This window comes from Canis lupus, chromosome 12 (assembly GCF_011100685.1).
Source record: "Canis lupus familiaris isolate Mischka breed German Shepherd chromosome 12, alternate assembly UU_Cfam_GSD_1.0, whole genome shotgun sequence".
Taxonomy (NCBI): Eukaryota; Metazoa; Chordata; class Mammalia; order Carnivora; family Canidae; genus Canis; species Canis lupus.
This window is the reverse complement of record NC_049233.1, coordinates 18,365,537-18,378,219: the sequence shown is the minus strand read 5'-3', so window position 1 is coordinate 18,378,219 and position 12,683 is coordinate 18,365,537. Positions and strand designations below refer to the sequence as shown.

Below are 12,683 nucleotides of genomic sequence, written 5' to 3'. Positions count from 1 at the left end.
CTTTAAAAAATACAGTTATCTTGATGAACAGCAAGCAATATCTCGAATTGTAGAATCACTATATTGTACACCCAAAACTAATATAACTGTATGTTAACTACTCTGGAATTAAAATTTTAAAAAAGGGAAGGAACAATATAGGACTGCAAACACTTTATTTTGCTGAGTGAGAAATAAAAAAATAATAATCTATTTGGGAAAAGGATACTTTAATATTTAAAAAGAATGACAATGAGTGACAATGAATAAACGTGGTTTTATGAAAAAAATAACACTACTGAAATGCATTTATAAAAGGTTGTCTTTGTTTTTGAACTAAATGAGAGGTCTACTTGGGTTGAAAATATTACTAACAGTCTTCAGCTAGTGAAGAAAGTTTTCATACTGAAGTTTATGCTTTAATATAAAGCAAGTTGCATTTCTCTGCTCATGTACCAATGATGTAGGATAATATAATACATCCTAATAATTAAAGAAAATGAGACCTAATTACCATAATTTTCACATTATAAAGAATATGTGATGTCCATACTTCTATTTTCACTTATAGCTCCTTTGAACTTACTTAAACCTTTGTAAGCATAATATTTAATGAATGTATTTGTTCAATGATAATTATTAAAACTGTACATTCTGGGATCCCTGGGTGGCGCAGCGGCTTAGCGCCTGCCTTTGGCCCAGGGCGCGATCCTGGAGACCCGGGATCGAATCCCACATCGGGCTCCCGGTGCTTGGAGCCTGCTTCTCCTTCTGCCTATGTCTCTGCCTCTCTTTCTCTCTGTGTGACTATCATAAATAAATAAAAATTAAAAAAACAAAACAAAACTGTACATTCTATGAATGGCTCAGTATTTTTTGTCTTAGATTTTATGTGAGTTGAGGGCCAGGGATAATACCTGTATAATTCACTAAGTTCATTATCAAGTGTGTGGGGAGTTTTGATAAGTGTTTTTAAATTAGCAATAATCGCACTTCGGATAAACCTCATTGGCTCTGATACTGCCACTGAGCAAAGCTGATAACTGTTTTTGATGAAGATGCTACATTACCCAGAATGAGGGAAGGAGATGCCATTAAGGTATTTCAAAGGGAGACATTAAATAATTGTGGTGGAGAAAGAAGGTAATGATGGCTAGCTATGCATGAGAATAAAATGAGATATGAGACAACAAAGAGGATAAGAAAATAACTCATATAAGGAACTGCATTGGACCAGTAAAGCATCTGAAAATCTGCTACTCGCATCAATGTCAAAACATCCAAAGTGAACAGGTGATCTGAGCATGCTGCTGACATCCATCTTCACACTCTCTTGGTCTATAAAGTACTTCTTTAGCTTCCTTGAACAAAGACACCACAGTGGGCTACACAAGGTGTAGCAAAGGAAAGGAAAGCTGTTCTGTTTCCTCTGCATGCATTACTCATTTTCTTCCTCTGAGTCTGTGTCTTAATTGCCTTGCCTGTCTTATTAGATTGAAAACCCACTGGGTTGGGACCATCGCTACTAAGGTGTGCAGCACTGAGCTTGGCAGGTGATCAGCACTCAATAAATGTCTATTGCTACCATAAACCAATGTATAAATCTCAGAAATAGGCATAATAATGGACCTGACAGATTAATGCCCAGGGCTATTTTTGTACAGCAGCATGGGCTAGCCAAATCAAAATCAGACATCTCAGATTCAATTCTTCTCAGTTTTGCATGTAATTCTCAGCCTTTCACTTTTTTGTCCTGTGACAGTTACGAAGAAATGAGTCAACTTTTCAACATAATTAAATTCAAAAGCATTCTTCCCTCCTTACCTTTTTGTTTGTTTGTTTCTCAAATGCTGTTGACCCATTATGTAGATGGCATTGCTTTTTTAAATTATTGATGGAGTGGTTTCAAATGCTGCAGCAGATGTTTTATATGGTATTTATACTCAATATTTCAAGTCCTTGTCTTTGTGGGGGATTTTCTCTAGGAGCAAGAAACTACTTAAGGAAACCATGTAACTGATACTCTAATGCATTCTCTCAGGTGACTAAGAAAGAGTTATTACTAACTTTAACACGTGAAGAAATTGAATGACTTAAGCATGATCCCTCAGAGAAGCAGTAGTAAAGCTCTGAGTAGAATTCCCCTGAAATAAGAGCTCTTCACAGAAAGATAGGGCTGTTTCTGGAGGTCATTGAAGCTTTTTGCAGCCATAACAAAATATGATAAGATTCAAATTCCTTGTCCTTACATGAACCAGCAGCTTTGTCTACCTGTGAGATAAGATTTTCCCCCCATCTTTGCAAAGCTCCACTATAGCTACAATCTACTATTGCTTTCCTTTTCTTAGTTAGATATTTTTATATTTCTATTCTTTGCCAGTGTGTAAAAAGTCACCCAAATTAGATCACCCAAATACATAACATGATCAGGAAATTATTGAAGAATTGCAATAAATTCTTTAATCACCCAACTTTTCTTTGTGGCAAGATGATTATAAGTAAAAAATCAATTAAATAATCTGTTCTCAGATCTAGTCTTTTTGAAGATAAGTATACAAACAAAACCAGGGTTGACCATATGACCCATCAAGGTTACTAAGAGAAAGCTGGGTATTGAGGGTATGGACTGAATGCATAATTAGATTGTATACTGACAAAAAAGGAAGAGTCTAGAGTTCAAATTTATGCTACATAAATCAAGAAGGATAAAAGAAGCAATTGTTTATATAAATTAAAGACAAAAATATGCCTTTGTCTTTATTATTAAGATATTTCAGTTGCTTCCAGAATATTGTCAGCAAATATACCCACCCATATAGAACACTTTGTTAGGCACCTGAAACTTTTGGGTAGAATAGCAAAGACAAGGAAAATATTTTCATGTAAATATTATTTTACAAAATATATTTGCATAAAAATAAAATTTGGGTTCATCTCTTATTTTTTCAAAATAAATATTCCCAAGTGCTTATAGTGTATCAGGCAGCTAACTAGGCTTCATGTCTTAATTCTTATTCCTCTTAGTCTTCCTTTCTTTAAAGTAGGTCCATGCGTTCTGTTTGAAATATAGATGGATAACAAACAAGGTCTATAGATGTCTATAATAAATATGAAACCACACAGAAGGAAAAAAACAAAAAAAACCTCTGAAACTTGTCCAAAGAGATTTTGAAGTTTATGAGTTTGGGTGACGTGGAGAATGGTGGTACCATTAATGGAAAAAACCAACTGCCAAGTCAGGAGAATAAGTAACTTGTGAAAGGGCACTTAATGACTTCCGTTTTGACTATGATGTGAATATGAGAGCATGGTAAAACATTCAGAAAGGAGTTAACCTGTCATTATTGTATAGAATAGGATCAGAATTTGATGGAAATACTAGTCATGAATGTCCAAATTCAGTCATCATCTGCAAAAATAAAGTTAATACATATTTGTCTATTTTGTTTTGTCTGTATAACCAACTGTAGCCGATTAAAGCTAGAAGTCGAAATACTCAATACATTTGGAGGAAGGAAAGGGGAATTTTTCCTTCTAGAAGCAAAATTGAAAGTGCCTCTCTACCATGTATTTGTCTATCTGACCTACTCTGTTCTCAGATCTGGAGTACTTTTCTTCCAAGACACATTAGAGCAGAAGCATGAGAAGAATTAGAGAGATACCTGTTTTCTTCAAAATTGTATTTATTTTGTAATATTTCTAAAGTTGGTGAAATCTATGCAAGGTCTTATTCAGAGGCACGGCAAGTCCTATGTTCATAAAAGAATGATTAAATCTTTGTAATTTGGCTTGCTAAAAGAGGTACTAAGCATAAGAAAAACCAAATCAAACCAAAAAACCCTGCAAAATGTTTAGGCCATGGAACCACCATAATGTCAACATCTTTTTCCACTGGATCTAATGTCCCATCATGAAGATTGTGTTTTGATTTTTTCCAGTCCTTATCCAGCTGTCTCTGGACCTATCGAATCATGGGTCAGTTGGCACAACTTAGGGGTTATAAGACACAATGGATACACAGTGAGAGGTTGCCCCCCAATTCCATTAGCATATAATTTCTTTTATTTGTCCAATTTGCTTACAGAGGCATTAATCTATCCATAGGGGTCTCTCTACAAAGGCTTCATGGATTTTCTAAGATGAACACGTTAACCTAGCATCTTTAAATGAGAATTTTATAGCATGTAGTTCATGAGCTGTGCCATGCCATCAGGAAGACTTGAGTTCTCATCCAAATTATACCACTCCTTAACTATTTGGCTTAGACAAATCACTTAGCTCTTTGTAAGTTTCAGTACCCTCCTATATAAAAGCAAGAATACAAAGGTACAATGAGGTATGTTATTGGTATTAAATGAAATATGGAAAGATGACTTTGTTCCATCGGTGAACATGATAAATAGGAATAAATAGGATCTTATTATTGTTACAACTAACCTTTACTTGTGCAGGCAAAACATAAAGGCAGATTGGGAAATTGGTGCAAAAAAAAGGCTGGTAAAAAGAAGAGGTACAAATGATGAGAAATACAATGAATCCTTTAGTAGTAAGTCAGAGTTCCTGCATGAAGTTACTCCTTGGTTTCATCACTCTTTTTCTCTTTCCCTGATCAAGTCAGGTTCTGTCAGTAACTGAATTGCCTGCTCTCTTTTGGCTTGTGACCTTCAATAAGTCATTTTGGGCACATTTTTAATTTTTGAAATTACATAAATGAATCCAATGTTGTTTCTGGCTCTGGAATTTTAATTTGAATATGTTGTCCTCTTTGTAATCTTTCTGAAAATCAGTTATGAGAAGATTATCTACTGCTCAATAATCTGAGCAGACTGTGGTGTACACTGAGTTCAAAAGATCCTCCAGCCTCCTTTTTTAAGCCTCTCTCCCTCCTCTGCTCCCACATATTCTGTGTCCAGTCACTTCATTAAACCATGATGGTTTTATGGTAGGTATTTACACATGTTGCTTTTTAATCAACTTGGCAGTTCCTTGGATCTTACAAGGATTCTGCTTTTTTGCTAAAAGCCTTATCTAATCCAATGAAATGAAATAAGTTGTTACTCCTCGCTTCTTATCACCACTAGGCCTTTTATAGAGCCCCATTATTGCATTAATCATAGCATCTTGCAACTACATGTTAGCTTATTTATTTACTATGATATGGCATACATAAAGAACTTGAGTTGTAAGGGTTAAGAGGAGAGAAATGTTAAATGAAAAATGCCCACAAGTCAACTGATATCTGCTTTTCATTAATTGGCACTCAATAAATGTTTGATGACTTAATTAGAGAGTTGACCTTTGAACAAGTTGGGTTTGAACTGTGAGAGTGATTATATGCAGATGGTTTTCATAAATACTATATAGTACTGTAAATAAATTTTCTCTTATGATTTTTAAAAAGATTTTATTTATTTATTCATAAGAGACACACAGAGAGAGGCAAAGACATAGGCAAAGGGAGAAGCAGGCTCCCTGAAGGGAGCCCAACGTGGGACTTGATTCCTAGGACCCTTGGATCACGACCTGAGCCAAAGGCAGATGCTCAACCACTGAGCCACCCAGTCACTCCTCTTCCTTATGATGTTCTTAACATTTTCTTTTCTCTTGCTTTCTTCATTGTAGTAAAACACTATATAATAAAGATTACATCAAAATATGTGTTAATATGTTGTGCTATCAGTAAGGCTTCCAATCAACAGTGAGTTATTAGTAGTTAAGTTTTCAGGGAGTCAAAAGCTATACGCAGATTTCACAGACACAGAGAGTTAGTGCCCCTTATCCTGAATCATTCAAAAGTCAACTGTATATACTCAAATGCTTTGAAAGCTCCTTGATATTACCAATATCACAGATTTCCCTATTATACTCTTAGAATAGTTGCTTAATAACCATTTGTTAAATGTTTGGAGTAACTTGATTTTTTAAAACAAGATTTTCTATTTTAAACTAAATATTTCCAGAAGCATAGGCCTTTATATGTGGAGTCAGGGATGTCTAATGGGATGCTCTTCAGCTATCCTTGTTATGACCAAATAAAAACAGTTAACAGAGATTAAACATTTATCATATTACAAGCACTTTGTCAAGGCTTATACCATTTAATTTTCACAACAAACCTATAATGTAGCTGCTATTTTCATTCTCATTGAATAGTGAAGGCATATAAACTTTAAATTGCTCAAAGTCACACAGTAATTGGTAGAACTAAGATTTAAACTTAGAAAAATACTGGCGCAGACTGTACTCTTAGCCAGTGTGTTATATTGCCACTAAGGCAAGCAGGCTATAGTAACCTGAATAAGGAGAGCTCTCAACAGCTTTGTAGCCAGTCACCATTAATACCATACATTTCTTCAACACAACCGAGAAATCCCTTCCTATATTTTATAGGTTATCTCCCACATTCTTAAATATGTTTATCCTAAAAAGGAGACTCCCAGAATTTAAGCAATATGTTTTGCATATGCAAATTGTCAAATGTTCTATCCAGCATTTTTAAATGATTTGCTTCAGTGTTTGTTGCTGTCTTTAAAAATTAGCACAGAAGTGATGTTTATATTCATTGCCACCAGCTAAAAGCGTTGGAGTCCTACAGTGCAGCTTGAGGGATTTTGTAGGTTTTCTTTTTTTCCATTAATATTTAAGCTTAAGCTAAGTCAGACAAAACTGAATACATAACAAATAACCATCAAGGTTACTCTTTATAGGTCAAACATAATGACAGTCTCAATTATTAAAAATCACGGCAACTTAAGGCAATGATTTTTACTGTGAATACTTTGCAAGTCCTTCCTCAAACTTGCTGGTTTTTCAGTTTTAATAAGCCAAACTTGGCATAGTATTCAGCAAATGGCTAAAGAGTTGACCTTTAGACTTTAAAAGATAAAGTAGACTTTATTCTTTCTCTTTCTTAAAATATTTCTAATTACCTATATTAATAGCAAATAAGCTCCAGATTCATCTACTCATTTGTACGACAAAATAAATTAGAAGCAACAAGTCCTGAGATTCAAGGAGTGTGGTCAGGGTCTCTTCTCTGTGGAGGAAACACCATGGGCCCCTCCAGCCACTTGACATTAATTTGTTGAACTGAAGTGACACCTGTTCATGGTACATCCCAAATATTTTGCATCCCTTGAGTACACCAGAGTGAATAATCCTGTCCATGAAATCTGTTAGAATTCCTGAATATGTGACATGGACTCTACCTCGTCTTATCCACCCCTAGCCACATTTTTTTTTTATTCTCACCTCATTTGTTCTTGTCTCTAGCAACTCTGACAGCTCTCTGTCATCCTCTGATTTTATTTTATTTTTTTAGAGACAAACACGTCCTCTTTCCTGAAGGCAAAGGCAGGTTACCATTGCCTCCAAGGGTCCACAACCCCACACAAGCCTGTCTGTTCTTCTCAGTAAAACCATAGGTGTGAATTTTGAACACTGAAGCCCTTTCTTAAACTCTCTCAACCTCAGAGCTTTTATTTCTTCATGTGGAGCTTTATCCCTTGATGTCCTATTACACAGCAAGCCCCCCTGCAGGCATTGTCAGGCCACCAAAATAACGACAGATATTAAAGATGGAAAAGATTGTCATCTGGATAAATAGCTAAGATGGAGGGTCACCTGAACATGGGATTTGCCCCTATTCTGACCACATGTTACTGGCTGAGGCTCTTAAGGGAACTATACAGAGAAAAGCCTAGAAAACCTAGCACTTGGACTGGGTTCCTAAAGCAGCCTTCTGGTGCACCATTCTGTTTATGGGGAACATTGCCTGTACCTGGGTCAGAAACAGGCTTGAGACCTGGAATGCAGGGCTGAATTATCTTTTTTCTTTAGCTCACATTCAAATTTCAGAAATTACGTCCATGATGGTGAGTAAAGGATTAGTTCAAGGAAGAAGCAAAGGCAAGAGTAGGAGAATCTATGGATAGGAGAATGAGTCCTGTTGATTATGCTGAGATTTCTTGGCATTTCAGATGGAACAATAAACCATCTTTTCTCAGGAAAAGTATTCTGAGAAAAAGGATAAGAGACAACTATCAGTCTTTCAAGTTACATCAGCTAATTATCACAGCAAAACTGTGGCATGGCTACCATTACTATTTTCTTTGGAAAGTTGAGGCACATAGATTTTAGCTTGTCTTACAATGAAAGAGAGAGAGAGAGAGAGAGATTCTTCTTATATTGAGGGGGTGGTGTCTTGGTGATTGGTAAAGAGCAGTCAGTGAGAAGTGCAAAATGCCAAGGAAATGCTTCTGAAGTCGTAGCCCTAGGTGAGACAGGTCACCACTGAAGGACTAGGCAGGAGGAAGTAGAGTGGAATTCTCACGGTCTGCATTCAGGGATGTAGAGAAACCATGTACCAAAAGCATATTACTAGGATGTTAGTGAGTGATCCCACCTCCTGGTTTCTTGGGCCTTTTATTTCAGTTTGCGATGGTTGCCACCTGGGGTTGTTTACTGTTTCAATTCACCTACATTTCTCTTAGCTTCTAGGTAGAAATACCAGAAACATGTTTGGTAGTTGGAATTCATCTAATGTCAGAATATAAGATAGATGGAAGATTAAGTTCAAGAAAAGAAAAGAAAGACTCAGGTTCTCAGGTCTCTGCAGATTGAGCAAGTGCTAATTCTGGTGCTCCCAGCCCCAGCTTGAGTTTTGCGAAGAATGCCTTTTGTTCAGTATATTCTAGATTATAAGGGAAATATGAGGACTTTTGGATTTGTATCAATCTTAGGAGCTTTCTTTTACCTAATCTTTACCAATTCAGTTTTTCACAGATCTGAACACAACATAAAATGTTGGCGATGAAGTTCTGTGGATCTGTCTGTCTGTCTACCTCCTTATTTACTTAGAAAAAGCAAATGCTAAATAACCTCCTGTGTGCAGGGTATTTACTGCTTTAGGGCACAATCTGTTGCAGAACAGTTAAAACTGTTGCTAAGGCATCTATTGTCATAATATATGCCTCGGCAGCCCTGTGTTCTGTCTTGCTCCGCATCTGTGAGCACAGTGATTTATTGGTAATACTAATCTTCTTTGAAAGTCCTAGTGCTGCTAAGTCAAACATATTTGAAGAGGGGAAAAACAGGTTCATTTTCTGTTGTTTGTTTCCCTGGGATTTCTTATGGCTGCTTGAGAAAACATTTTGAAAGAGGACGTGTACTTCCGTAATTAAGTAAGAAGTAAGGAGTGGCATCTACTTTAGGATTATATTATTCAGATGAGGTTTGCCCTGCTGCTTTCATGTTCATAGGATCCAGTATTCCAGGGGATTATATCATCATTACCACCACTGTCGTCATCAGCACTGCGGATGAGCCTTATCGGGGAGAGTCTCTGCGGGCAGAGTTTCTAAGAAAAAAAAGAGGGAAATTTGAAAATAGAGACCCTACATAAAAACACAAGCCGATTCTTCCCTTCAAAGAGGGGAGGTTCTAGGAAGAGAGTTCTCACCATCATTTCACCTTTTTTTTCTCTCCTTTGGCAGAGTATTAGCAAAACAAGGACAGCTCAACAGTGATTGGACTGAAATAAATGATGGGTTGGGCCATTGCATTGAAACTCAGATGTTGCAATGGTCAATTGGGAAGAGGCTTAGGGTCTTGGGGCAGCTACTAGGCAAAAAGTACTTGGGGTCTGCACACTCACCTGTAGCCTAGATTGATCCCTAGGTGAAAACAGGAATGTGGGCAAAAGTAAGCAGGAAGCTTGACTCTGGTTTGAAAAATAAATTGTAAAAAAATAAAAAAAATAAAAGAAAAATAAATTGTATCCTGCATCCCAGGAGACACACACATGCACACACACCATCAACCACCAAAAATATTTTAATTTTCTTTTTCTTTGTGCTCTATCTTCACTGTACCAAATGCTGCCTTCACCTCCCTATTCACATTAAGGTAAAAGTGAGTGAGTGATAACTGCTCCCAGAAATAATTGCTCTTAATTAAATATAAACTGTCTGTCAAATAAATACAGTTCTGAATTGAGGACGTTACTCATCCAGTGGGAAGTGATTTTGTTTGTGTGAAGAAAGTCAGTAAAGATAAGGCAGGGTCTTCTGACGCTAGCTTGGAAAGGGAGTATAATTATCAACATTGTGAATCCTGATGATAGATTGACCTGAATTTAAATTCAGCTTCATCACACACTCACCGTGCTAAATTGGGCAAATTTGTCAATTTTTCTAAGAGCCAGTTTCCATTAAAATAGGGATAATAGTAGTTAACACATTCTCAGAGGTATAACACATATTGGATAGTACAATGCATATAAAATACAAGCTACTGTCTGGCCACAAGCTTGTGCTTGTTGTTATTTATATAAGATAGATGATAGCATGCCTTCGTGTAAAGATAATAATGAATGATTCCATTAACTGAAACTGCAGACTCCACTGATTTGAGCTCTTCTCACTAAAATGAAATATTTCTTTTTCTTCTGGTTAGGTTTAGGTATTGAACGATGACCACAAAAGGAAGCATTAAAAATAAATGTATAAATAAGTTAATAAGAGATTATCTACCAGATAAGCTAGTTGAACATGCACTTAAAAATGCAATGATCACAAACATATAATAATTTGATCCCATTTTATTAAATATAAGGGTGATCCCTTATATTTATATCAAACCTTTCAGGTTAGAATTCAAGACAGAAACAAAAAATGTGAACTGCTGGCTTTTAATAATCTGATTTTTTAAAAAAATATCTTTCTTTCTTTCTTTCTTTCTTTCTTTCTTTCTTTCTTTCTTTCTTCTTTCTTTCTTCTTTCTTTCTTTCTTTCTTTTAGAGAGAGAGCACAAGCATGAGTGGGAGAGGGGCAGAGGAAGCTAGAGTATCTCAAGCAGAAGGAGGTAGGGGAATGGGCTTGATCTCACAACCTTGAGATCACAAGCTGAGCCCAAAACAAGACTCTGATGTTTGACCAACTGCACTACCCAGGCACCCCTTAATAATCTGATTTTTGAAATAGTAGGGATAGAAATTTTGATTATGCAGCATAATTTTTCAATCTATTGAGGCACTGAAATACTTTGCCAACTCTGTGGACTTTATGATGCTCTGGCATCATGGTTTTGGTAATTTTTCAGCTTACTGAACATGCCTGACTGTTTAGAGTCGAAGTTCCCTCATCTACCCCGTGCATCAGATTGATATTAGAATTAAAAAGAACATATTCATAAGGGGCTAGATACAGGGAAATAATTAGTACCCAGGTGATTAGAATTGGGCACTTACTAGGTATAAGGTGCAATTTCTTCAAAGAACCCACATTTGGTGACAACCTGCTTAGCAACACTTTCCTTCTGTAAAGTACTTCTTTAATTTTATGTTTACTGTTAAGATAGAATAGAGTAAATAAAGGTTTGAGTGTGTTTTTACTCACCCATAAAACAACCAACAAACCAAAGCAATCAGCGCACTCTGCAGTACCCTGTGCAATAAGGAACAGCCTTTGCCTACTTATTGTGTCCCTGTTAATATTTGAAGGGCAAGGAGTTAATTCTCTACAACCTGTAAATGCTTCATTTGTGGCCTTTGTACCTCTGGATGAATAATGAATGTTAATTAATGATGACAATGACAATAGCATTCCATGTTTTCTGTTTTTTGCACTTTACCCATCTCTAAGCCTTTTCCTCCTGAAGTGGGTTCCCTATTATTTTATTCATTATTTTATTCCTGGAAACTTGTGCTTTGTTAAAATACAGCAGATATCTTCTTGTGTGTTACCATAGCAAATTGCATAAGAATTTACACCATAAATTATTCATTACAGCCAATTTAGTATAATTATTAATTCCAGCATACATTGGTGCCTGATTACATCTCAGTGCTCGTTGCTGGATCTTGACCATGTTCTGCTGAAAATAATGATCTGTCATGGCTAATCAGGATCTAACAAGTCCCACTAAAAGGTGAAAATGTTTAATTAATATCGGTTTAATAAAACAATGATTGATCCAATTGTTACAATGTGTCAGATTCTTCCGAAGGTAATCTAAAATCTACCTGGTAATGAATTTAAGACCTGGCAGTGGTGTATAAGCAATCAACGAGCTTTCCAATTCAAGGGCAAATTGGGATGTACTCTTCCCTTGGTATCTTTCTGCAAAAGTAAATCAGCTCTCCTTTCACTGGGAAGCTTTGCTCCCAACATCAGTTCTGGTATTTCAAGCTTTCATGCCTTCTGCTCCCAATGAGCCCTTTTCTTGCATTAAAGATGCATCCTGTATTGTATGTGAATGTTCCAAACTGCGCTGCCTCCCACGCGGATCTCATTTTAACTCTAACTTGAGCTGAGCAAAGTTTGCAGTTGCATTTCCCACTGGGATTAACTGTGGAGAATATGGGTAGGAATTCAGTTCCAAAGCCCTTTGGCTGCAAAACCACGTAGTCTAAGTACCCATGGAACATCACTGAATAGATATGACCCAATTTTGATATGAATTTTTCTGGGGGAGGGCTCTTGAAATGTAGAGCAGAAATCAGACCTATGTGCAATAAGACCGATTTTATTATGTTAACTTATTGTGTATATTTTGAACAATTTCCTCTGTTCTTTTGTTGTGTGCCCTCAGGATTAAGTGTGAGATGGTATTAATTATTTTAAAGTCTACAGAATAAATTAAATGGCTTGTTTTTTTAATCTTGGAGGAGGACATAAGCTAAAGTGATAACATCTCTCTTACTG

The 12,683-nt window shown here is 36.3% G+C and overlaps 1 long non-coding RNA gene and 1 pseudogene across 1 annotated transcript; both read right to left on the bottom strand.

Annotated features, from left to right (window-relative positions):
- Window positions 1–892: 892 nt before the first annotated feature.
- Window positions 893–1,017, bottom strand: LOC119874370 (annotated as a pseudogene).
- A 4,543-nt stretch (window positions 1,018–5,560) lies between these two features.
- LOC102154881 lies at window positions 5,561–11,426 on the bottom strand. The gene is made up of 4 exons (XR_005367398.1): window positions 11,376–11,426; window positions 9,635–9,700; window positions 9,274–9,337; window positions 5,561–5,608 (listed from the first exon to the last, which is right to left on the bottom strand). It is a non-coding gene; the product is annotated as an uncharacterized LOC102154881 (long non-coding RNA).
- Between the last annotated feature and the right edge of the window lie 1,257 nt (window positions 11,427–12,683).